We start from the raw sequence: 24,892 nt of genomic DNA, 5'->3' as shown, positions 1-24,892 counted from the left end.
GATGGGAGAGAATTTAAAAAATAGGAAAATAAGAAAGAACAGAGAAAGCTTTGGGGAAGAACCCAGTATCTACAATGCCCCCTCTGAAAGGTGTGTATTTTGCTTTAAAGAATAACAGAATGGCGCCACATAGAAGGTAAGTGGTAGGTGCAAGATTCTAACACAGGTCAACATCTGCCTCCAGATTCATACATAACCTACCCCTGACCCCACCCATCACTATGGAGATTATCTTTTAAATTGAGAATCTGAGTTTTAAATTGGGATGGTTTCTGTTCAGTTTTCTATTTTTTTTAAGTTAGTAATTCTCTTTAAAAGGTGAGAAATACAGAGAGGATGCCTTAGAGAATAACCCCATTGTTAGGCAGAGGTTTCAGAGATCTGATCTTGCCCACCTGATAGGTATAAACTTCCTGTGTGAAAGAGCTTACACAATAGCTTAAAGAGGGGAAGAAAAGGGTCTTGGAAGATATGAAATATGATCTGCTTTAAAGTCCAAAGACCCTCCCACTCTTTGTTGTTAACTCATATGTGCCTCAGCATCTAGTCTTTGGATAGAAGTACCCAGAAGTCTGAAAGATGAGTCGCTGTTAGGACTATGAATTACTAGCAATTTCAATGCACTAAATCCTGGCTAACAGGTTGACCAGCAGTACCAAACCTATTATTAAAAATAATAGAACACTGAGTTTTAAAATAATAATAAATGACATTCATGTGGTAAATTAACATTTGCAAAGCACAAACAGGTATTATCTCAATTAAACTTCATAACAACCCTGTGAGATTAATATGAGAGAGATCATTTAATAGATGAGAAAACAGATTGAATTTAAATGCTTTGCCCCAGTGAGGGTATAAGATTGTTATCATAACTATATTCATTGTTACTATTGTCATAACAATTCTATTAAAATATAACTATTTTGTTTGAAGGGGCACAGTGTCATAGGGCCAAACCTGGAGTCAGGAAAACTCATCTTCCTGAATTCAAATCTGGCCTCAGCTACTTACTAGCTACGTGACCCTGGGCAAGTCACTTCACCCTATTTGTCTCAGGTTCTTCAGCTGTAAAATGAGGTGGAGAAGGAAATGGCAAACTATTCCAGTATCTATTCCAATGAAATCCAGTAGTGCTAACAGAAATCTCACTTCCTTTTTATAACAGTTACTGGCCAAGTATGATGATATTTCTTTAGACTGGATGTATAGATAGATTTGAAGTTGGTTGAATCACTTAACCCAAAGAGTAGTCATTAGTTCTCCTTTGGAGGACCATCACTAATAGAAATAAAAGTGATATAAAATAAAATACATTATGAAATATTATTTCAAAAATATATTTTAAGGAGTATTAAATTTGGAATTGAATGATCTGTATTAAATCCATTGTATCACATTTTCATTGGTAACTTGGAAGAAAGTATATATGGATGCTAAACATATTTTCTGATGATAAAAAGCTCATGGGATAACAAATCCACTGGCCAATAGCATCTAAAAGAATGTTATCAGACCAGGATGATGAATTCAATCTATAAAATGAAATTTGATAAATAACTATATATAAATCAATAGCACAAATATAAAATTAAATTGACAAAGACTTGGAAGTTTTAATGGAATAAAAACTCAATTGAAGTTGAAAATGTAACATGGCAGTCAAAAAAAAAAGTTAATGCAATCTTTAGCTATGATAAAAGAAATATAGTGTTCAGAAAATGGAGGCAATGAGGCTGAGCTAAAGGAACTGAAAATGTTTAGTCTAGAGAAGAAAAGACTTCATGGGTGACATAATTATCTTCCAATACCTGAAAGTATTGAAACAGCAAGTAGACTTTTTAATTTTAAAAACGTTTTATTGATATATTTTCTTTCTTACATCATAATTCTCCCCAGTATTCCTCCTCCTCCTCCTCCCAAATAGTCATCCTATATAACAACTGGCAATTTTTAAAGAAGTGGGGGGGAGCACAATTGATCCATACATTGGAAACGTCCAAAAACATGTTCAATGTGTAACACTGGTGGCCCTCCCACAAAGGAGAAGGTTGGTGCTGTCTCTTCATGTCTCTTCCTTTGATTCAAAGAAATTAGACTTCTTCTTGGCCCCAAAGAACAGATCAAAGTGAATTGTGTAGAAAGCAAAACCTTAGTTTGAGGGAAAGGAAAAAATCTTGTAGTGAAAGAGTCCAAAATTAGAATGGTTTGTGCCATAGTAGAGGCAATTATGTTGTAAAAAGGTGGTGCCATAATGCACAGAGTGCTGGGCCTGAAGTGAGGAAGACTAATCTTCCTGAATTCAAATCTGGACTTAGTTTACTAGCTGTGTGACCTTAGACAAGTAACTTAACCTGTTTACCTCAGTTTCCTCATATATAAAATCAGTTAGAGATGAAAATGGAGAAAGAAAGAAAGAAAGCATATCGAGCCCAAATCTTCCATTTTCCAATCCCCACTTTTCTCTCCTAGTTTTATCCCCTGGACCCATGCAAAACCAGATGAATCTTTTAGGTGATTACCAACTTTCCGACTCTTGAATGCTGGGATCATAACCTTTCCTAGTTTTCTCTGCTCTTGGTTAACCATCCCCATCCTAATTTCCTCAGCTCACAATTGAATGTCTTCCTATGGACATGAACTTGAGACTCTTCACCATTCTGACTGAACTCTTCTGTACTGTTCCTTGGTTTATCTCTACTTGGGCCATTTTCGAAGTGATTGAAATTCTAAATGATCAAATAGAGCCAGAAAGACTGAACCACAAAAAGCTTTTCTGAAACGGCCTTGCCCGTGGAATAAACTACTCTTACAAAAGGAATAAGACAAACGGCCCAAAAGGGGACAGCATTTAAAATTTCCAGAATAGGCTTGGGGTAAAGCTTGCTGAAAACAAAAAGTGAGCCTGCTGCTAAGGAATTCCTTCGGATTCTCCTACTTACTGAAGAAGAAGATACAGTAGGGACTTATGAACAGCCAACTTGCTTTGAAATCCATTAAAAACCACTGCTCTTGAATTCCAGATTTTTTTTTTACTATGTGTTTGATCCTTGGGAAAAAAATCTAACTTTTTGCCTTGATTCCTTGCCAGATTTGGCTGAAGAAACAGGCTGATCTTCTATCTGCACTTATGTGCAGATTTTTTTTTTCTTTCCAGGGGAAAGGACAGCAAAGCTTTCTCGACATGACAACCTAGTCCCTTACTTCTAATGCAGGACAGCAGGCACTTGTGAATTTACATTCCAGTTCATCTGAGGACACAGGCTTCTTAATTTGAAAAGTAGATTCTTCATAATCATATGAGAAAGAAAATGAGCAGTCTGTGATGCCCAATAGCATCATCCCCCAAAAGTCATTTTAGGCAACATCAGCACTGGTCCTGCCCTGTGAGTGTTTATCGTTCATGACGCAAACACTGGACGTTGATAAATATGAACCAAGCACTTGGCGCCTGGCAGAAGCCATGGATTCAAGACTCAGTTGGATTCATTTGTCTAGTTTGTATAGTTCTTTATCACCCTGCCCCACCCCACCCCCGTCCTCCACCAGTAAACTATAAGTTCCTTAAGGACAGATTTGTCTTTCTTCTCAGCATCCATCGCTTACCTGGAATATGTTCCATACCACAGGCACTTATGGTGTGCCTTTTGGAGCATAGATATGGAATAGCAAATAGAGCAGCAACACATAAGGAGGAAGTAAATGCAGGGGTGATTGAGAAGGCAGCATGTCTAGGCCAGGTGCCACAAGGGAGAATATGTTCTGACCCTTTCAACTACACAGGATTTGGGGAGCTGTTTGAACACAGGGAAGGCTCTTGAGAAGCAGGGAGAAGCACATTTCTTGCATTAGAGTGGAAGTAGGAACATAGTAGGATGAGACACTGAGACTATTTTTTTTTTTAAACTCAAGAATTAGTGTTCTTAAAACCCACCATTAATCAAGGTTTGTTCAGATCCTTCCAGGGTCTACCTGACAACTAATAAATAACACTGCTTTATATTTGTTCATTCTTTATGTTTTTAAAATGTGTTCACAGCGATTACTTCCTTTGATCCTTACAATATACAGATGAGGAAAAATCAAATAATTTGCCCAAAGCCACACTACAAATAAGGGGCATGCCTTCTGAAGTCTGGTTCAGACTCATTCTAATCCAATCAAGCTTGTATGCTCATTGCTGGAAGTCACCTAATTTGTTTGAACATTAGTAAATATGAATCTCTCATTGAAGTCAATGAAATCTTACCCTATGTGAGTTAAGGGAAAATGTTTTCTTAGAATGGAGAGCTAATTAGCTAAGTTTCAGATAGACAGCTCCCAAGCTAAATCTGTGGTGTACACAAATTCACAGGACCCCATTTTCACTGATTATTTCTGGGGTGTTCTGTGTCTAGTCTTTGCACAGAGCCCATTATAATAGACTAAGCTGTTTGAATTGAGCAATTAGTTTTCATTTTTTTTTTCATTTTTGTGTCCTGGGTGTCTAGCAGTGTCTTAAACACAGTAGACACTTAATAAATGCTTGAATACTTGAAGATTTGGTTTTCTGTCTTTTGGACATTTCACTAATTACTAATGTGAATGTTTCTTTCATTATGAGTGGACAGACAATGAAAATAATATTTCCTCAGTGCCTACTACACAAGATACTATGCTCATGGTTGGGAATATGGTGATTAAAAGAGAAGATTCCTGTCCTTCAATAACTTAAAGTCTAATATTAGAGGTAGGCCCAAAACACAAATTAGTATCATATAAAGTAGCAGACATGAGGAGAGCAAAAGAGAGATGCAGGAAAAATGTTCTGGAAAAATAAAAGGGGAAATGGATGGTTCCAGAGACCAGTTAGTCAAGGTGCTAGAACTGAATGGAGTGTAAAGAATAGATATCAATGGATGGATAGATGGATGGACAGATGGATGGATGAATAAATAGGTAGATGAATGGATGGATTCATGGATGAATGGATAGATTCATGGATGGACGCAAGAAAGATCATAGAAAGAGAATAAATAAGAATTGCCTTCTGACTAGATGTGACCAGTGAGGAAGCAGAAAGATTTAAAAATAACTCTGAGATTTTGAGTTTGGTTGAATAGGATTATGATAATACCACTGGGAGAAATTTCACAGTCAGAACAGAAGACAAGTTCAAAGGGGAAGATGAGTATAGATGAAAGGAGAAGAGTTAAAAACATGGACAAATTGGACAGTTTCTATACCTTGTCAGCATATTTGCCAAACAGGGGTAATCACATTGGAGCTTCCCTTGAGCATGCTCCCTCTTGCCTCCTTTCAATAGTCTATTTTCCCTGGCTGCTTTTCCTGTTCTCCTGGGCATCCTGCCTCACCTTTGTTGCAATGTCCTTGGATCAACAGGAGAATGGGTTTTTATTTTCCTTCCTGAAATGTAAAATAAAAATGCTACAGGGATCCACATAGTGCAATTTGCTCCATATTTCACACTCTGCCAGAGATGGCCCTGGCGCAGCTACCAGTTGAAATGGCAAGTGATGATGATAATGATTTTTGAGAAATCTGTTATCACCTTCACTTTAAAGTTCAGCTCAAGTACCCACTCTTCCACAAGGCTCTTCCAGATCCCCAAGTTGTGAGTGTTATGACTAATTTTTTGTATGGTCTATTTGTGTTCATGTGCTCCCTCCCCAATTCCTCCCTCTCACTTCCCAGGAGAATATTATATCTTCTCAGGGGGTATTTTCTTTCTTTCTGTTTAAGATTTTTATTTATTTTGTTTTTTTAATTTATGGGATAAAATGATTATTTCCATAACATAGAATAATGAAAAAAACGAATGCACATAAAACTTCAAATCTATTTCATGGTTGTCTTTATATTCCCAGTAAAGTGCTCAACAGGAAATAAATGATATTTATTGAGTTGAAAGAAAAATGAGTAATTTAGATTTGGCTGTCTGATCTTTAAGAAGGATTGACTCAGGATCTGTTGTAAAGCATTTACAAGAATAGATAAATCAAATTCACTTTTTTACTTCTTAGCCTTTTCATGAGATTTATTTTTTAGTAACTAGGCAATAATTATACCAGCTTTCCATCAGTATCTCTGGTAAATACCTATATACACACACACACACACACATATATATATATATATATATATATATATATATATATATATATATATATATATATATACATATATACATACATATATACGTATATATATACATACGTGTGTATATATATATATACATACGTGTGTATATATATATATATATATATATATATATATATATATATACACAACGGCAATAAAAATACTGTACTGGAAATTTAACCAGTCCCAGATGGATCATGGAACACTTTAAATCTGAAAAATGTTTAAAACACTTATTTTTCATAAAATATATTCACTGATAGAATGTAAGGTCCTTGAGGGCTTTATTTCTATCTTTGTATCCCCAGTAGGAACTTAATGAATACTAGTGGGCCTATTGGCCAAAATAAGAGAAATGCATTTTCAATGCAAACTTGAAGTCCCTGAAGCCCATAATTATTTCTCCTTTAAAAATATTAAATCACAGAATATTGGAACTGGTAAGAATTTCTAATGTTATCTATTTCAACACCCTCATTTCAAAAATGAAAACCTAATACTCCCCAGAGATGAAATTTGACTGCTAGTTTTTGGCTTTGCTATTAAAGTTTATGACTATGAGCCCCAGAATCCTTCCCCCATAACAGGTTTTTTTTTTTTTTTCATTTGTGTCCAATTCTTCATGACCCTGTTTGTCATTTCCTTCTCCAGCTCATTTTACAGATGAGGAAACTGAGGCAGTGTAAAGTCACTTGCCCAAGATCACGCAGAGACAAGCATCTGAGGACGATTTGAACTCCAAAAGAAAAGTCTTACTAACTCCAAGCCCTGCATTATATCCACTTTGCCCCTTAGCTGCCCAACCATACTCCCATCTAATAAAGCACAGTTCTTAAATCCTTGGATCCCTGGTTTGTTTTATCTTGTTGTAATTTTGTATATCCAGTAACAGAAAGATTATGTGATAATCAACTATGATAGACTGAGTTCCATTTAACAATACAATTCCAATAGACTTGGGATGGAAAATCTCTCCAGAGAGAGATCTACGGAGGCTTAATGGGGCTCAAAACATACTATTTTACCCTCTTTGTTTGCTTTTTCTTTCTTATGGTTTCTCCCTTCTGTTCGGATATTTTTTCACAATACGACTGATGGAAATATGTTTAAAATTATTGTACACATATAACATATATCAGATTGTTTGCTGTCTTTGGGAGGAAGGAAATAACAGAGGAGAGAAAAAAATTAGAATTCAAAATCTTATTAAAATGAATGTTGACAACTATCTTTACATGTAATTGGAAAAATAAAATGCCATTTAGAAAAAAAAAATTGCATCTCCACAGGGGAAATACTTGGATACATAGACAGAAAGTACTAAAACAGAACCTTTTCCTTAAAATTATCAAAAACAATGCTCCAAGGATTTGTGGTTTATGGATTATTCCTACCTCTTCATTGACGCCAATCAGAATCTCTCTACACTTTAGCAGCTGGCCCTTTCTGACTTGCTGAGGTCAATAAAAAATTCAACTTCTGTCAACGAACCTTTGTGAATTTCACTCAGCTGGTTCTCAGACAATGATCAATTGTCCAGTCTTGGCTTAAAGTCCTTCCAATTTATGAGAATCTGCCAAATCCTTTGCTTCCAATAGCATTGCCTTTGAGTAAACCATACCACCATCTACGTCAAGATAAAAACAGGACAATCATGGAGGTGCATGAAACGAATCAGCTCATATATTATGTTGTCCTGCTTAGGAAGTATCCAGCTCTATCCTTGAAGAGATGGTGAGGTCCCGTGAAAAATAGAATATGATTGATCATTATAAGGTCAATTGGATGCGAAGCTCCCAACTGAGAAAAATCTAAATGTAAGTTGTTGATCTTTTATAAACAGAAACACATCAAGACATTTTATACAAATTCAAAATTTTCAATTTCCTGATTTAGTCCAATTGGACCTACTTCCTGAGTAAGCTTGCTTTCTCCAGATGGATAGGAATCTATTAACTTAGCTTCAAGTTCCCTCCCCTCTCCTCCCAAGATTTTTAGAATTATGTACATATGCTTATCTGACTTGGTTTTTTTTTTTTAATTAAAATAATTCAACTCACAGAATTTGTTTGAACAGAGTATTTACATATTGTCCCTACCACACAAAGAAAGGGGCATCATTCTAGGCTCAAAGAACTTCTAAATGGTACAAAAATGATAGCTGACCTTTCAATAGTGACAAAATATCAGAAGAGGTAACATACCAAAATTTTGTCTTGGTTAAATGTTCTTGAGACAAGCGGTATAAGTTTAGAGAAAGATGCTCTTGGCAACAAGAAAATCTGTCTTTGAGACTGTTTTCAGGTGAATTTATCTATAAAGCCATCTACAGTCATATGAAAAGATGCTCCAAGTCACTACTGATTAGAGAAATGTAAATTAAAACAACTCTGACCTAACACTCATACCTATTAAATTGTTTAACAGGACAGAAAAGGAAAATGATAAATGTTAGAGAGGAGGTGGGGAAGTTGGAACACCAATGCATTGTTGGTGGAGTTGTGAATTGATCCAATCGTTCTGGAGAGCAATTTGAAACTGTGCCCAAAGGATTAGAAAAGTGTACAATCAGCAATACCACTTTGATCCAGCAATACCACTATTAGGTCCATATCCCAAAGAGATGTAAAAAAAGAAAAAAAATACTTACATGAATAGCTCTTTTTGTGATGGCAAAGAATTGAAAATTGAGGGGATATCCATCAACTGGGGAATGGCTGAACAAGTTGTGGTATATGAGTGTAATGGGATACTATTGTTCTATAAGAAATGACAAGCTAGTAGATTTCAGAAAACCATGGAATAACTTACATGAATTGATGCTGAATAAAATGAACAGAAACAGGAAAACATTATACACAGTAACAGCAACGTTGCACAATGATCAGTTATGATAGATTGAGCTCTTCTACAATGATCCAAGAGAATCCCATAAGACTCGTGATGGAAAATGCTATCTGATTTCAGAGAGAGAATTATGGAGTTTGAATGCAGATCAAAACATATGATTTTCACTTAAAATTTTTTTTCTCATAGTTTTTCTTTTTTGTTCTGAGTCTTTCACAACATAACTCATTTGGAAATATGTTTAACGTGATTGGACATGTATAACCTATATCAGATTGCTTGCTATCTGGGGAAGAGGGGAGGGATGAGATGAGAGGAAGAAAAGTTTGGAACTCAAAATCTTACAAAAATGAAAACTATTTTTATACATAATTGGGGAAAAATAAAATACTAATAAATGAAAAAATGTGATTGGGAAAGTTAACAAAATAAATAAAAATACAATAAAACATAAAAAAAGAAATCCATGTGACCATCAGCAAGTCAGGTCACACTATTTCCTAAAACTACAACTCATAGGGGAGTTGCCATCTCCAGAATTCTGTATATAGTGAAATAATAAGTATGAATTCATCTCCTTACCCCTTCATCCCATGTATAAATATATGATTTATATATGTGGATATCCATATGTATTTATATATAATAGATATATGTATATATACACATGTGTATGTGTATATCTATATATACAGACATGTTCTATGGGGTCTCCAAAAGCATTATTATTATTAAAGATTTAAAGCTTTAACACAGGAAAACTACACTCCCATTGTTTGATTGGCTAGTTGGCTGTGGTTTTTCAAGCTTAACGATGACCAAAGTCAAGATCAAGATACAGTGTGTCTAATTATGGCTGATCAGACCAACATAACCTCAGAAAACAGTACCACAGGTTGGGCATAAATAGTCCATGTATACATTTGGAACAGAGATGTCTCTAAATTTACCCATCTCACCTTTCTTTTGAGCTACTGCACTTCTGTTTTGCTTAGAGAACCCAGCACTTTCATAAATGTGGGCACACCATTCTGGGCAGTCCTTTGTCAGTGTCTCTGATGCAATCAATTCCAAAGTTCTTCAGAGAGACAATTTTTAATACTATATATAGATAGATTAATGTTAATCAATAAACTATCAATAATTAAATTAATTAAATAATTATTAATTAATTAATGTTAACATATTATATACATACATATATCTCCATATATATGTGGGGGGAGTGTATATAGATATATAGATAATCTTCTCTATGGGGAGGGGAATCACATTTATCTTCATAACCAGTATCAATTTTATGATCGTACTTTTAGGATTTGTTGTTGTTTTTTGACAAGGCAATTGGGGTTAAATGATTTGCTTAGGATTTCATAGTTAGAAAGTCTTAAGTATCTGAGGCCAGATTTGAACTTAAGTCCTCCTGATTCTAGGGCTGGTGCTCTATTCACTGCACTATCGAGCTGCCCCATGATCAGACTTTGAAAATATAAAAATTAATTCACATGAATTTATATGACCTCAAAACGTTTTTAGAGTCAGTGCTATCAATACCACTGGTTGAAGATGGGTTGAAAATCTATTCAAGACTTATTTGGGGCTGTAGTGTCAGAGTGGCATTTCTATCAGCTGGAATGATAGTCCAAGAAAAGGATGCCTAAGGAACATAAATAATCTCCTTTTCATTAGTATTGAAATAATGCTAATTAGTTGAGTGGGTATGTATGCCATTGTGATGACCACCATCATCAAAAACCATCAGTCAAAAATCTACTAGGGAAAAAATGGCCTGAGAGGACAATGTACCCACATCCTGAAGGCCAGAGTGGGACGAGGGGAAAGAAGCCCGTGTCTGAAGAAATCATCACAATAAGGTAAGAAGCTAATACACTGCATGTGGACCATAGAGCCCAGAATTCTAAAACCACATTTTCTGCACCCAGAAAAAACATACTCTTCCTCTCAATATTGCTAACCAGAAACCTCCCAAGTTGAAAAAGATGGAAAAAATTCAAGCAAAATAAAAACACAAAAGCCAGCTGGTTTTTGTATCTGCTAAAGAGCACCATGGAAATCTTCCTTAGCTTTGCCTCTGAAAATATGCCCAAGATAACCTTCCCGGGAAATTTCATTCTCAAGGAAAGAAAAGGCACTCCCAGATTCACTTTGAAGCCCCTGAAAATGAAGGGCATTAATGACCAAGCAGCCTTAGCATTAAAACATAGGTAACTTGGAGAGGTGTCAATCTCACCAGATACCTGAGAAAGAAGATAGGGAAATGTGAAGTTAGTGACTCACTGATTTGGAAGGTTCTTCTGATTGCTTAAATATCTTCTTTGCCAAACAAGTCTGTGAACTCTCCTGGAAGGTGGACAAATGCCACTGAGTAGCTCAAAAAGCCATCATCGCCATTAGAACTCCATTGGTGCAGAAAGGAGCCAACTTTGCCTATGGGCCTGACCCACCACCACCAGCAGTAGAACAGCAAGTGTGTCCTATATGCATTCAGCTGGGATTCCTCCTTTAAACAGCCCCCCCCCACCATGGTAGTTCTGCCCAGAGGTGACATGCTTAGAGGCTAACTAATTTTATTGGTTCTAATGACTTAGAAGATGGGGTAAATTTCTTCTATCCAAAGGTAACACACAGAAATGAGATATGTCATTAGAAACTCCCAGCCTTAACAAAGTGAGAAAGTCAAAGATGGAAAATCTATTTCAAAGCCCCACTTTTCTTCATGTGCACACATTTACTCAGTTGCCAGTGACATGAAATGGCAAGTGGCAGTAATGTGTCCCAGGAAAAATGATTCTAACCAGCCAAGTAAAAGGTTTAATCTTCTCACGTCCTTTTAAACAACCATAAGCAACTATTATATGTCTTCTCATATATATCTCCTTCCTTTTGCTTAGTTAAGAAATCCAGGTAATGACCATTCACTCTAAGCAAGATCCTATATTTAAGCACTTGGTGGAAAATACTTAAAGGATTACCATGACACTGAAAACCAACACTCTCTCTCTCTCTCTCTCTCTCTTTCTCTCACTCTCTCTCTCTCTCTCTGGCAATTGGGGTTAAGTGACTTGCCCAGATCACACAGCTAGAAAGTATTAAGTGTCTGTGACCAAATTTGAACTCAGGTCCTCCTGTCTTCAGGTCTGGTGGTCTATTCACTGTGCCACCTAGCTGCCCCTGAATACCAATTTTAAGAGAAAAAACAAGTATCTTTTCTTCCCACATTGCCACATCAAGAAGCTCATGGTCAAAGGGTCCACGCCTACAGGTGTCTCAAACTGAAGTTTGGACCTAGCAAAACTATTATTAATCAAATTCTGAGATCATGAAGGGCCTCAAGGCTGCTATATGTAGCCACATTATGAGGGGGAAATATTGATATTTTCCTAACTCACTGAGTTCTAATGTTCCAAGTTCTAAGGGGCAAAGGTATGCAGATGAATGCTTTTGTGAATAACTTGCTCCATGCAAATGATTCTTAGCTAAAAATTTTTTCCTTCCCATTTCATTCTGTAGACTCCATTCCCATCTATATTACAGCTCTGTCCCAAAGGCAATTGTCTAGAACCCCATGCAAAAGTCAGGACTGCTAAGTAGTATATTTCTGTTAATCTTAGTATAAAATTCAGGGAATTCTCTGAATCCACAGCCACCCAGCATGGAGTACTTAGTAGGCCCGATATAAATATTTGTTGGATTGAATTAAGCCAATAGAAGGGGAAGGTTATTTACTCCAAAGAGGACAAAGTCTCTTTCTGAGGATTTCCTTGTAGTCTAGGCAAATGTCTCAAGGAGGACAAATAACTCAGATTTGTCACTACATGTCACAGACATGTTGAATGTCTGGCCTGTTTTCAGGGAAAAAAAACAGAAAAAGAAAGGCTATCTCCCAGCACAAGTCTTAGCATGATGGGGTGGGGTGGGGGTCCACCTGCTCAGAATGCTTAGGCAGGCATTTTGGAAATTCACAGTTTAGGCAGAATCTGAAACCTTTAGAGACAAGGAAGACAAAATCAATGAAAGTAAAGGCAGGAATACCTGAGTTCAAATCCCAGCTCAGACACCTAGTATCTCCCTGCCCCTGTGATAAATCAGAATCTCTCCCAATCTTATCTAAATTAGGGGAGTTGGACTTGATGGCGCCTTTTAATTCAAAATCAATGATACTATGATGTCTTGAACCTTTTCATAAATTTCCAGCTGAATTTTCCCCCCAAGTTACCCTGTAAGTGGCAACTAGATGGCTCAGTGGATGGAGCCACTGCCCTGAAGTCTGGAGGACCTGAGTGTAAATGAGACTTCAGACACTTGACATTAGCTCTGTGATCCTGGGGCAAGCTCCTTAACTCCAATTGCCTCAATAACAACAACAAAAAGCTATACTATAAATCCAGGGCTTAAAATTAAATCGAATCCCAGGAAAGGAGGAGAAGCTACAATGTTTTTGCCCTTATATCATGTTTTTATTTTGTTTTGTTTTTAAAGAGTCAGGCTAGGAGCATCTTAGCCTGAATTATCTTTGATTGCTGGTCATTTGCTATGAAACAGCTAAAAAAGACAGCCTGACTGATATACATCTTACAACATACATTTCTTTTTGAACACTGATGTTCACAGAGTAATCCATCCATCCATTTCATTGAAATGCTAACAAGAATTACCAAAAAAAAAAAAAAAATTAAAAAAAAGGTTTAGGAGCATAATTCTAAAGCTGGAGGGCCCTCACAAGTTTTTATAATCTCCCTTTATTTTAAGGATGCAGTATTGAAGGCCCACAGAAATCAAGTAGTTTACCTAAAGTCACAGAGGTAGCTGGCAAAGAAGTAGAAGCTTCAATCCAGAGGGCTGCAATTTTCTTGGTAGTATTTATTTCAAAAAGAGACCAAACAAGATTGTATCTACTAGCAGATGGTCCTATTTTTGATGGCAGAGCTCTCTAAAATTTATTAGACAACATCACTGAAGTAGTGTCTAGTTAACATTTTGATAATGAATCAGTATTTTTTCTCAATAGCATTTATTTACCGATGCCTCCACAAAACCCAGACAAATCATCCCCAAATGAACGTCATACTAAAGAAAAAACACATACATCTGTGTCAGTGACAATGTTTCATTTAAATGCATCTCCATGTTAATATTTTTATTTTAAAATTGAAAAGATCTACCCTGCAATTGTTTAAAAGCTCACCAGTTCAAAAATGGGTTTTTTATTCGTTTGTTTACTTTTTATTGGGGGGGGGGGTGGTCAGCCAAAGAAAAGCAGCCAGTCTAACTTGGTGGAAGAAAAAAAAAAATCAGAATTTTAAACTATAGAGATGTCATCCTATTACTGTAATTAAAAACAGCTCATTTTAAAAACAAGTTATAAATATAGTTATATATATACATGTGTGTGTACATATATATATGTATATATATATGTAATTAATTAAAAGAAAAACAGATTTTCCTTAGGCATCTATTAGATAACAGTGTTGTGCTACAAATTCTTTAAGAAATAAGGACTGATTGCTGGACAGAGAAAATGAAAGCATATTGGAACCTTAAATGCCAAGGAGATATTAACACTGTTTCTCCCTTGGTAGCAATTAAGATCGCTAACATTTCTCCGAGGAACAGTTTCCAGCCTTTGCTGAATAAGACGAGGCGTCCCATACAGCGGCAAGGATCAGATTCTGGAGGAATGGTGTTGGAATTTTGCTAAGCAGCTCCGAAGTCCCTCATTCTCTCCATTTATGTCGTTGTTTTGTTTGTTTGTTTGTTTGTTTTTATCGGTTCTATTCCGTTGCTTTGGGGATCAAGTAGATGGATACGTAAAGCCTTTCTTAAATATGACCCTAGTTCCTGCCCCCTTTCTCCCAGTAATGTTAATGTTTTGTAATCGAAAATAAACTCTCGCAGTTACGAGAGGAAGTCGCGGGCCAATCGTCAGTGGACAAGGACAACTTGGGTCTGAGTTCCAGATTTGTCATTTACTGGTGATCTCGCGCAAGCCCCAACTTTTCCGGCCTTCACTTTGCCAGTCTGTAAAATGGGGGTGGAGACGTGCCGGCCGACGTAACATTTAAAGCCCCTTCCAGCTCTGAAATTCTAGGAGCTTCTGCAGAGAGAGCGAGGAGGGGCTAGAACCCAGAAGCCCCGGACTAGAAGACCAGCCCGAGAGCCGCTCAGCTCTCTCCGAGCAGAATAAAACTCGCAACGCGAAAGAGCGAACGATGCTGCCCGAGCCAAACCTCGAATAATCCACTCGCACTCCGCGGATTCTTTGGCGAGGCCCTGTGGGGGATGGGGCCCGGCGGTGACCACCCCTGGCGGTCCCTCTTTTTCTATTCCGACTCCCCCCTCTGGGAGAAGGCAGGGGCAGGCTAGGGAAGGGGGTGGGCGGCGGGGTTCTCTGCCGGGGGCTGCGCCAGCGAGCCTCTTCCGAATCAATCCCCTGTCACAGAACTTACTCATCATGGAAACTTCCACTCGGCACCGAGCCTGCCAGGACGCCAAATTACATTTCGCACCCGGAGAGCCTGTCAGCCGAGGGCTCGGGCGTCGCGCTCCGGGCCCCATTTCTTAAGACGCCCCCTTCAGCCTCCCCCCCCCCCGGATGGCTGCGGTGGCCCGCTCAGCCCGAGCCCGGGCGCCCCTTTTTCTGGCACACGCTGGGGAGCCTTTCGCCGGCTCCTCCTCCCTCTCCCCCCGCCCATCCCGGGTCTCCGGCTCGGGAGTCTGACACGGAGCCGGCGAAAGCAGCAGGTAACCCGGCGGAGGCTGGCTGGCTGCCGGCCGGTCCCACGAGCGGGGGCGCCCGTCCCGTCCCGGGCCGGCTCGGCTGCCCGCCCGCCCCCTCGCCGGTGGCCGGCGCGGCGTGAGAGGGGGCGGCGGCGGCGCTGTGGATCAGCCCCCGCCAAGGGAAGCGGGGCTCCGGGCCGCCGTCTAAGAGCTAAATAAAGCACTCAGGAAAGCGCGAGCCGGGAGAATTCTCGCAAAGTTCATGCGCTCCCAGGTCAGCGCCCCGACAGCCACGGCTGCGCCCCGGCGCCCCCAGCCTCGGGGCCGCCCGAACGCCCGGGTCCGTTTGCGGTCACTTACCTGGAGGCCCCCGGGCAGCCGCGGAAGGGACGCTCGCCCGAGACTAGGGCACTTTAATCGGCGTAGGAACCAAGTTATTTTTATAAGCGGGTCCTCTCGCGGTTCTCCCGGCCCCTGCACACCCGCCCCCGCTTCTCGCCCTCGGTCTGCGCTAGCCGCCTCCGCCCGGTCAGGTCCGGGGTGCCGCTTACTCCGGTCGGCGTCCTTGCTCGCGATCGGGGCGTGCAGGGGAGTGCATGAAGGCGAGCGAGTGGGGATGTGCGTGTCTGCGCGTCTGTGACCTGCTTTCCCTTCTCTCGCCTCCCGGCGCTGCGCGCTTCAGCCTCACCCGGCTGCTGTGGCAGCGGCGGCGGCGGCGGCGGCGGCGGCGGGGGCAGCGGGAGCCACAGCTACCTCCTCAGCCCCGCCAGGGGCGCAGCGAATGACACGCCCGCCCGCCCGCCAGCCCGCCGCACGCACCAGCGCCGCGCACCGCCCGCCGCTTCCCGGGACCGCTCCGGAGCCCGGCTCCCCACCGCGGGGAGGGGGAGGGGGAGGAGTGAAGTGGAAGAGGAGGGGCTCGTTCCACGCGACTCCCCCACGGTCGCGCCACACCCTTCCCCCCAGGCGCTGCTCTCCCCTTCACCCCCGGGGCCCATTTTCTCACCTCCCCACTGGAACTGCAGGAAGCGCCCCCCCCCCCCAGCCCTTTTAGTCCCTTCTAGGTGGGTGCCAGCGCCCCGGGGCTGGGCTGGAGGAGCTGCCAACAGGAAGGACTCCTCCAGCTTGAACCACCCCCCCTTCCAGCTCAATTACCCCCCCGCCAGCCTCGTGCCCACCCCCTCCTCCCTCCCTCCCGTTAGGCTCCTCTACGTGTTTACAAGTGGCGATATTTCCACCCACCCGACTTCGCAGATCGCTTCTGGTTTAGGATCACAACGGGATTTGTGCGTCATGGCTCGGGGAGGGGAAGGGCAGGGCGGCTCGGAGGGGGGAGATGCCGGGAGTGGGCTGGGGGGTTATCGCTAAATCGGGCCGGGAGGCAGGTCGCGGCCGGCGGGGCGCAGTGCTCACTGGCGCTCCTCCGCCCGGGCCGCCGCTCCTTCTCCTCCAACTCTCACGTTACCCACGCGCAGCCACTTGTGGCGCGGTGCTGTCCCCGGCCCCTCTGCTCCTCCCCGGGGCGGGACGGGAGGCCTTCCACTTTCAGTACGGAGGCGAACCTCACCTAGCCTAGGGACCCCTTCCCCTCTCTCAGCCCCCGATTAGGGAGGGGGGGGTGCCATAGACCGGAACAGCAAGCAGGCATCTGACGGGACCCGGCTACTCCGGGGCCCCTGACACACTCCGCCCCCCCCCCCCCCCCCCCGCCGATCATTTGCGCTGAGAACCCCCAGCACTCAGCTCTTTTCGGGGTTCTGAAACCCGTGGGCAATTACAAATTACTGCAAGTTTGCCTCGTCCCGGGCGTCATCCTAAGGAGGGCACGGTGTGGGCAGCTCTCCTGCGGTCTGTCAAAGCAAACGGAGCGGGCGGGGAGGCCCCGAAGACTAGGTCCGGGGCACCGCCGTGAAGCTCCTACAAGGGGGTCGATGTCCGGGACTCCCCGACGAGAGATGGAACTTTGAATCAAATTACACTGGAGGAGGGAAGGACTGACCAGTCTCCTACATGGCAGCTTCCTATCCCATTCCCTGCCCGGAAAAGCGGCCAGTTTAATAAGGGAGACGAGATGTCCGTACACAATTACAAAAGGGAAGGGCTTTCGTACAAAGGGACACGTTCCGCTGCATCATCCACAATCAATAGTCTGGATTCTCCCGAATTATTTGAATGACTACACACACACACACACACACACACACACACACACACACACACACACACACACACACATACACACACACACACACGATCACATCTAACTAGCTAGCTATTAACTCTCCATCCATCCATCCCCAGTCCCTCAAACTTCACCCACACATACAGTTCCTTAATGAGTGTGTAATTTAGAGCGCAAATACTGCCTAGAGCAACTCCTAGCTGTTTGATCCTTGGACAAGGCACTTAACTAGTGCCTCAGTTTCCTCATCTGTAATTTGAGCCCTACCTTTCCGTTGTTGAGAGAGTCAAATGAAATAAGGTATCCTAAAGCACTTAGGGCTTTCTATAAACGGAAGTTACTATGATTGTTGGGACAGTTGCCAGTTGCTAGCCGAAGTCTTGTCAAATTCAAATAGAAACAAATACAAAGCTGACTCCAAATTGACTTAGTTTTAAAATGTAATGTTTATTGTATTTCTATTTATTTTGTTATTTTTTTTCCATTTTTTCATTTTCATCTGGGGACAGACCGGGACAGGCCTTAGCCTGCTGGCAGCAGGATGAAGTTCTGCCTAGTCTGGTCTCTGGGCACTGAGCTAAGTGACTTGCTCAGAGTGGCAGTCAGGAAGTGGCCCAAAGGAGGAATCAGCACCCAAATTTTTGTGACAAGTCCTCTTATTCACTAAGGAAATTGCCTGTCGGAGTATAAAATGATTTCAACTGATCATTTATACTTCAACTGAGTTGCCAATCTATATATGCCTTTAGGAGGCCTGGGCAGTACCGCAGACCTGGGCATCTCTGGACAGAAGTAGAAATTCAGAAAGGACTCCTCCCTCTGCCTCCAATCCCAGGGCAGTCCTGGGAAGCCAATAATAGCAGGTGTAGGCCGGGGTAGGGGTAGAGGTGGGGGTGGAGCCAAGATTTGAAAATGCAAATAACAAAGACAGCTACCCACCTAGATCTCAGGCCCCAGGTCTGGAGGTCCCATGGGGTTGTCAAGGCATTCCCTCACAAGAGAGCAACTTTCCAAATTGGAAGGGGAGCACTAAAGCATTGCTTTGGTGCAACCAGAAGCTGGCTTCCTAGACCTGGACAATATCGGTCCACTAAATAGCATCTACAAGCAGGCCTAGACTCCCAACAGTCTAGTTCCCTGCTGGTAATTTAATTGGGAAGCCGTTTTGGCCACAGCCTGAGAAGAGGAGGTACAGGGATCTGGCCGATAGACACTAGGGGAGTTACTTACTCTGATTTTTTTTTTTTTTTTTTCATTCATTTCCTGACCAAAATGTTTCTCCTTTAAGATGGATTTTGATGGGAAGAGGAGGATTATTTTTTTCTTCCAAAGGACTGAAAATCAGGCCCCAAAGTCTGCTACCCTTCCTTCCTTTGTTCTTTTGAATCTATCTTGGGATATTATTCTGCCTTGGGGGAGACAAAATCTTTTTAAAAATGAAATAGTCTGGTAATGAAACTGTTGATTTTCTTTGTTGATCTTAATTGATTTGCAATGTGTCTCTGATCTCATTTTGTCTCTGCACAGAACACAGAAATGTTGAAATAAACAATAAATTGAAAAACACCAATAAATAACCTATAGTAAGATTCAATAGTTTAAAAGAAAAACATGGTAACAAAGGAGCTTTATGATGTGACTACTTTGCTGGATTTTAAAAAAAAATTTCCTATTGTGAATATAAACTGATTAAAACCAAATGACTTTGCTAGACTTTGCTAGAACAGAATATCTGGGGCTAATCTTACTAGTTAATCAATGGCCGAAGGAGCCCTCCAATGGAAAAGAATCTTTCTTCTTGAGCACCAAGAGAAAATGGAAGTGTGTGTGTGTGTGTGTGTGTGTGTGTGTGTGTGTGTGTGTGTGTGTCTGTTAAGGAACTTTTTCTATAGATGTTACTGCATTAAATTGTGACTCAGAGTGTGAACTGTGGAGCAGGAGGATGGCAGAGGGAATGGAATAGAGCCCCGAGTAGGACCTGAGCCACTGACATTTTCTATGTGACCATGGACAAGTCACAACGTTTCCTGGCCACAGTTGCGTCATCTTTAACGTGAAGATAATCACTTTCAGAGGGTGGTTTTGATTGATTTTCTTCCCAATATTTCCTGCATTCATCCGCCCAGTCACTGCCCTGGTCCAGGGTCTCATCACTTTTTACCCAAACAATTTCCCTTTCACTAGTCTCCTAACTGGCCTCCCTGTCTCCAATCCACCCACTGCACAGAGGCTGAATTGATACTCTTAAAAACAAGCAGCAACAACATTGGCCTCTCTATGCTATGTACACCCCTTTAGAATGTGGTTCCATTCTATTTCTCCAGACTGATGTCACACTATGCCCCTTCATGTATTATGGACTACCCAAACTGACATTCCATCTCCAGCCTCTTGGTCTTTGACTGTGCTCCAGCCTCACCTCCCTCTTCAGCTCCTCTTCTGGGAATCCATAACCACCTGTAAGACTCAGCCCAGGAAACATCCCTCCCTTTTCCAGTTCTTCCACTTGTTACTTCTTTTCATCATTTTGTATTTTCTGTCCCATGTACACAATGTCTTCCGTCCTCTCCTCAGATATATAAATAAGTTTCTTGAAGATAATCGTTGCACCCCCAGCCCAGAACACCGGACTTGACTCATCTTTTTATTTTGAAGTGGTAAAGCATTTCCCTCTTTCCTTCTCCTGATACAGATTGGCTCCTGCCAATGGAAGCCATAGCTAGCTTCTAGTCTCGGAGAGCAGAGCCCCCTGGTAGTTCTGAATGTGTGTCTTGAACAGAGAAACTTCCTAAGAGGTCCATTCTATACCCACCATTGAAAGCGTCTGCACACAGCAAGCAATTAACAAATGCTTGGTGAATTAAATGAGAAATCCCAACCTTCAAACACCATGAATCTCAATTATTGTTGCTGCCTAAAATAGGGTAAGACTGTGGTTAGTTAATGGATTTTCACAGCCAAGGATGGCTCATACTATGCTCTCATCCATCAGCACTGGGAACTCCATCTTTGGCCCTGCAGCTGACTGGGTTCAATGAAGCTGCCTGGTTACCAGAACAAAAACCTGGCTTGATCAAGTGCGTTACAGGATACTCCCTCATATGTTACCGTATACAATTATAATGGACTCTAAGATGCCCATAAGTAGTCAGTCCTGCCAAGATCCCAGGGTATTGGCAAGCCCCTGGATCTCAGAGGAAAGGCAAGTAAGAGTTCAGGAGGGGGATTGGGTTATGGATAAGATCAGCTGGCTCCTGTGGAGAGCTCTTAGTGGCAATTACCTGGTAGAGACCGTCACAATGAGAGTTACTCATGAAGCCTGATTAATGGTGTTTCCAACTCCTTCTAAGAAAGATGTCCTTGGAATGAGTGCAGAGTGGGAAGTGGGAAAGAACTGGGGGTTGATGAGACTGACTTGTCATCTCCCAGTCTGCAGAATTATGCTTGCTGAGGTTTTCTGGAAAGGAGGTACCTTTCCCAGGCCCTCCGGGCTAAGCCCCATGACCTTATCATCCTCTTCATGCTGTGTCCTGTGTGTGTGTGTGTGTGTGTGTGTGTGTGTGTGTGTGTGTGTGTGTGTTCTGGATTGTCTTCCTTACACCGAGAACCCTGACAAACAAATGATCAGGAGGCCATGAGCCGCATGTGAAAAAGGCACAATCTCTCTGGCACAAACTTCTTTTGATAAGGGTGATCAAATTACATCCTGTCTGAGATAGAATTTTAGAGCAAGATGGAATGAAACAGTGAATCTAGCCACCTTGCTTTATAGATGAGGAAACTGAGCCCCATAGATATGGCACAATTTGTCCATGATTATACAGCTAGGAAATGGCAAAGCTAGGGGTCCAGTCTGTCTCCTGCCTCCTTAGATCTCTTCCCTCTTAAACATGACTGTTCCCCATGAAGACCCAACCCATTCAACTTCCTCTTCTCTCTACCTCACAGAATGCCTCCTTTCCTTCTGTCTCTTCATGGAAAGTTTTCTCTCATCCTTGGAGTTGTAAGTACTCCCATCCAATTGAAATTCGGTTGCATATACATTCAACCTTAGTAGTGTTCCATCACTCATGGCCAGGGGCCATGTTCTGGACCTCCAGGTCCATGTAGTCCCTGCTTATATTGCTTTATGGAGTTTATATAAGAAAAAAGTCACAATAAGTGAGAACTCCCAGTAAGGACAATTCCTAATATCCAGGCCTGGCTCTCTGCCCTAATTTAAATGTATGGTGTTCTCTAGCTAACCCCTGGCCTCTTTAGATTTGAGACAAAAATCAAGATACAGGAAATGGTGAGGTAAAAGAAGTGAGCAGAGTATATTTCAGTTCTGTTATTGGAGACACACGGAGGGGGAGATGGGAAAAAACCAAACTTTTTATTTTAATTTCCCTTAGTCCTTAAAGAGGTTAGTAGAACTAGAAGCTTCCACCCAATTCTTCTGAACTGAGATGCCTGGGTAGAGGGCAAGGAAAGAGGATAGCCAGCCTTCTAGGTTATCCTTTCCATCTCTCCTATCACTTATTGCACCTATTCTACCATTCTTTCTAAATCTGAAATTAATTCTGCCTCCCTCCCTCGGAGAGTCTGGGGAGGCTGCTTCCTATTGCTGTTGCTGCTTAATTCTCAAAGTCCACCTTCCTCCTCTCCATTTACATCTCTTTTTAAGAGCTCTGGGGAATGATTTATTTCTGCCTTCCAAATCAAATATCCCAGGCATCTCCAAAGCTCTCAGGCCAGAGAGGAGGAATGCTTGTCCCTCTGAAATGCAAATCATAGGTTCTCTAACCCAGGTTACACTCCCTCACATGTGAGCGTGTTGGACCCTCCTTCTGGATAGGGATTGTTATTTGTTTTTCTTTGGTGTTTAATAAATGTTTGTTGATTGACTGAATTGAAATAAATTACTGATCACTTTCACTAAATGAGCTAATTCTTTTCAAGTTAATGAAGCTTCCCATAGTGACTCTTTTATAACTGGGGGGCAGCTTATCTAATTACCCTAAGAGAATAGATGCGGCTAAAAAAAGAGTTCTTAAGAAGAAAGTTGCTAAATGTATACAATAGGTGCTCATTATGGTCAATCATCATACTACTACAGCATTTTAGACTAGAGGGAAATAGATTGCCAGAATGTTAATTCTATATTCTCCCCTCTAGTGTCTGATACAGTAATAGTCAAACAGCAAGCTCTCATAAATGCTTGTTGAATAGATGAATTTCCAGCATTCCTACTACTTAGAAGTCATCTCTTTTTATTTTACAAGTGGGGAAACTGAGACCCTAAATATTAACCGACTTGCTCCAAATATCACAACTGCTAAAAGTTCAGATTTAGATCAAAGTCCTCTGACTGAAAAGCCAGTCCTCATCCACTGTGCCCTGGCTGCCCCAGTCAGAATACTTTGTTTAAACAAAGTCCAATCTGAACTACTAAGTATCATCCAAGCCTGAGTGGAAAGACATGAAAGGAGCTGTCCCTCCCAACAATAGCAAACTACATTTGCATTTAGAAACCACCAAATACTAGTAAAGCCAAATCTAGTCTTTGTGTGTGAGGATGGAAATGTCAACTATCTAAAGTCTACAAAGAAAATGGGGGGTGGTGAAGGGTTGAGCAAAGATGGGAAAATCATTGTCTAAAGTCATTTTAATTTTCAACTTCTTGAAAGATAGCTTATTTCTGGACTGATTAAGTTGGTTATTGGACTATACTAACCAATGCTTTGGGGGAAGACTTCAAAGTACCATGAACCATTAAATTCTAAGAAGACCCCCGAAATTTCATCTTCAATGGCTCTACAGCCAAAACATGTCAACTCCCACCCCCAACAAACCAAAATAAACAAAAAATCTCTGGCTTTTTTTTTTTCTTTAAAGCAAAATATATCCCATCAATGGGAAATTCGATTTAAAAAAAGTTCCTTGAGGATACAAATGTATTTTTTCAAGTAAAGGATGAAAGAAAAAAGCAAATTCTACTTTTAGTCACCAGATCCCAATTACATATTTAGATGTTACCACACATCAAATGTGTTTATGATTATTTACAATTCTTAGATCCTTAAAATACCTGGAGTTGATATGAGTCAGAGCTAGAGTGACAGTCTTAACTTCCAGTTTTCCTTGGCTATTATCAGCTTAAAAGAGTCTCAATTTTAGGCAGCTATAAAATAAATGGATACTTCCTATTTTCACTCATTGCAGGTTCTTATAATAAACTCAGTTCAGCTAGGTGATACGGTAGATAGAGTGCCAAGTCTGGAGTCAGGAAGGCTCAACTTCCTGAGATCAAATCTGACCTCAGACAATTAGTTGTGTGACCTGGGCAAGTCATTTTAACTCTCAGTTTTCTCATCTGCAAAAAGTTCTGGAGGAGGAAATGATAAACCACTCTAGTTCTTTGCTGAAAAAACCCAAATGGGGCCATGAATTATTGGACACAACTAATATAATAATATAAAATAATTATAATATATATAATTATATTATAATATAATAATATTATATTAACATAATAAACTCTCTTCAGTTTGGCCCTAAAAATTAAGTAGAAATATATTTATAGGAGGCAGTGAGATACAAGATGAAACTTGTAGTAGGAAGAATCTGAGACAAAGCCTTCCCTTTGGCCCTGTGTTTATGGGCAAGTCACTTCTCAGTGCCCCCAGATGAGTGGTATCTAATAGAAATGAGGGTCATTAAACAGTAGACAAGGATCCCTGCCTGCCACTTACTGATTTAGAAAACCACAAATGAACAGAATTCCCAATTACATTTTAATCTGGTTCAGGGTACTCAGGAGTGTGGCAGACCACATTAGACAGGTGTTCAAGTGTTTGATCCCTCTGCCCCAGACAATACTCAAAGCTTATAAATTACAGACAGGTTGCATTGGTGAACAGGAATTTCTACACTCTGATGAAGTAAGACATACAGACAAAAATAAAAGGAAGTTTTAGATAAAGCAAATTTTTTAAAGGC

General features: G+C 41.2%; 1 protein-coding gene across 5 annotated transcripts in view; it reads right to left on the bottom strand.

Moving 5' to 3' along the window:
• THRB (thyroid hormone receptor beta) overlaps positions 1-24,892 on the bottom strand; it is a 430,248-nt gene that overhangs the window by 387,779 nt on the left and 17,577 nt on the right. Inside the window, exon 1 of one of the 5 annotated variants that reach the window (XM_074268732.1) lies at positions 16,972-17,034. The exons of 1 other annotated variant lie outside the window; for it this stretch is intronic. The gene's annotated coding sequence lies outside the window, so the exon portion shown is untranslated. Of the gene's footprint in view, positions 1-16,089; positions 16,577-16,735; positions 16,879-16,971; positions 17,035-24,892 lie in introns of those variants that run through there. 3 more of the 5 variants (XM_074268729.1, XM_074268728.1, XM_074268733.1) reach the window with 3 other exon arrangements.

The sequence above is a fragment of the Sminthopsis crassicaudata genome, chromosome 5, assembly GCF_048593235.1.
Source record: "Sminthopsis crassicaudata isolate SCR6 chromosome 5, ASM4859323v1, whole genome shotgun sequence".
In the NCBI taxonomy this organism is placed as follows: domain Eukaryota; kingdom Metazoa; phylum Chordata; class Mammalia; order Dasyuromorphia; family Dasyuridae; genus Sminthopsis; species Sminthopsis crassicaudata.
The sequence above is the reverse complement of the archived record's forward strand: the minus strand, read 5'-3'. Positions and strand labels throughout refer to the sequence as shown.